The following is a 2,427-nucleotide window of genomic DNA, read 5'->3' as shown; positions in this document are numbered from 1 at the left end:
CTAGGATCTTCAGAAAGATGTTTCTGGCCTGACTCTCTTCTAGGGCACACCTACCCTAGAAGGACCTTTCTCCTTGGTTAAGTTACAACTTGGAGTCCACACGAAGCCTTCATTATCCAAAGAAGGGTATCCTAGTTAACTGTAGCTGTCAACTTGACATAGTTGAAGATTCAACTGATGGAGTCTCAATGGACCGATTGCAGAAATCTGATTGGCCTGTGGTCAATCTTGATTGATGTGATTGTCTTGATTGATGACTGCTGTGGGAGTGCCTGGCTCACTGTGAGTGGTACTATCCCTGCGTCTTAGACAATATAAGAAAGACAGCTGAACATGAACCAGTCAGTGGGTTAGCCAGAGTGATCTGATAAGCAGTGTTCCTACATTGGAGTTACTGCCCTGATTTTCCCTAACAATGGATTGTGACCTAAAAGTGTAAGTCAAATTAACCCTTTCATGTTTTATCATGGCGGCAGAAAGGAAATTATTTCAGGGCAGGGGGAGGAGAAAAGAGTAAAGGACCAGAAAACTAAATAATATCTCAGGTTTCTTTATGCATTTTGATGACGTGACATTAGAAATGTTTATCAGATCGGAATATTGAAGGCAGAGAGATTGATTTCTCTCCTTTTATGAAAGCTAGATCGAGAGTCTAGCATGTTCTTTGTATGGAGGGTGCTGGAAGACAGGGCAGGGGTTATCTTTTTGTTACTTGAAATACCAGCGTCTCATAACACGATTCCTTTTTTTAATTTCTGAGCTTGTGTGTTCAGTGATAAAGATGGAGACTACATTGGGAAATGCGGACTATAAGAGTAAGGAGAGTACACATGTGACATACTGCTGATGTCCATACATTTAGAACACAGAAAAAAAATACTGAAGGTATAAAAATTATAGTTGAATCTGAACTATCAGATCTCTGTTCTTGAGACCCCTTTATTAAAGCAAATGTTGCATCTACTCCAACTAACTTTGAATAGCATTATGATGATTTTTATAACTTTAGTAAGATTTTGGCCAGTGCACCACAATTTATTGTTCAGTTAAACCGTGTGATTTTGAGGATCTCTTACAGCTGTCACCAGCTCGTTTATGCAAATCACCCAGAGAAAGCACTTTTGCTTGTTTGTATCGTCTCCTCTTCATGTGTTTAACTTTGGCTTCTTAACTTCAAGAACATATGTTAAAACTTACAATCCAATTGTCATCCCAGGGAGAAACCTGAGGGCTCTGTTGTATGGCATTCTCTTCTGCAGTTTTATTTTGAAGTCTATCTGGACTGTTTTAGAATGGAGGAAAGGAAGGGTTAGGTCCATGGCTTTTGTCAGAGTCAGTCTTCCAGCGCTGGTGTGACTGAGAAATGTGTGTTGTGTGTTTGAAAAGTTTCCCCATTTGCTAATGAGTATGTCAAATTATACACGGAAATTATGTCAAGAGAATGTATGAATATCTATAAACAATTCATTTGTCAGTTGCTTCCTTCTGGGCGCCGCAGAGACGATTCAGCTAATGAAGGGCTTACCTTGCAAGCATGAGGATATGAGTTCCATGCCCAAAATCCACGTTGAAAACAAACAAAATGAACAATCAAAAACCTAGGTTGGTGGTATATGCTCCCAATCCCAAAGCTGGGGAGGCAGGAACAGGCAGATCCTGTAGCTTACTGGACAGTCAGCCAGCCTAATCTATTGGGTAGCATCCAGGCCTGTAAGAGACTGCATCTCAGAAAAGATAGATGGTACCTGAGGAATGAGAGTTGAGGTTATCCTCTGGTTTTCAAATGCCTGTACATTCATGTATGCATACCCAAAACGTTACTTCTGTTGCTCTTTAATTTTTGAAAGAAAAAATAAAAAATAAAAAGAATCACCTTGTTAGTTTCCCTAGTGGAAATTATCCTCAGAAGACACTATGAGGTACACACTAACAGCAGGCAATCTACGAAACCATTTCTACTGAAAAATATGCCATCTGGTAAGAAACAAGTTTGTGGGAATGTGTACCATTGTGGTTATGTTATCCGAGGTTAATGATGATGGTAACTGTGTTGTCTAAATTGTTTTCTAGTAGGAAATGGAACCTCATTTGGGAAGAGACATTACCGATAGCTTCAGGTTAAGATTTCTGGCAATGCTTTTGTGTGTTTTAAACTAAGAGGGACTGAACCAAGCCTGTGCTAGAGAAAATGCAGGAAACATGGTGAGTTGGGGCAAGGGGGTGGGGGGAGAGGGCTCAGAAACCTGTTCCTTACAGTAGCGATGCACACAGCTGTGATGAGCTCTCTCCAGGCTCTGCAGTGCCCTGCCCATCACTTGTTTATTTGGAGCTTACACACGTGGCCTTTCACATGCTGTCTTCTCAGCTTGAAGCAGTCCCCACTCTCTGGCCCCAGTTTCTCAGTTTTGCACTCAGCCCCATGCCATA

This window comes from Phodopus roborovskii, unplaced genomic scaffold (assembly GCF_943737965.1).
Source record: "Phodopus roborovskii unplaced genomic scaffold, PHOROB, whole genome shotgun sequence".
NCBI lineage: Eukaryota > Metazoa > Chordata > Mammalia > Rodentia > Cricetidae > Phodopus > Phodopus roborovskii.
Note: the sequence above shows the minus strand (reverse complement) of the source record.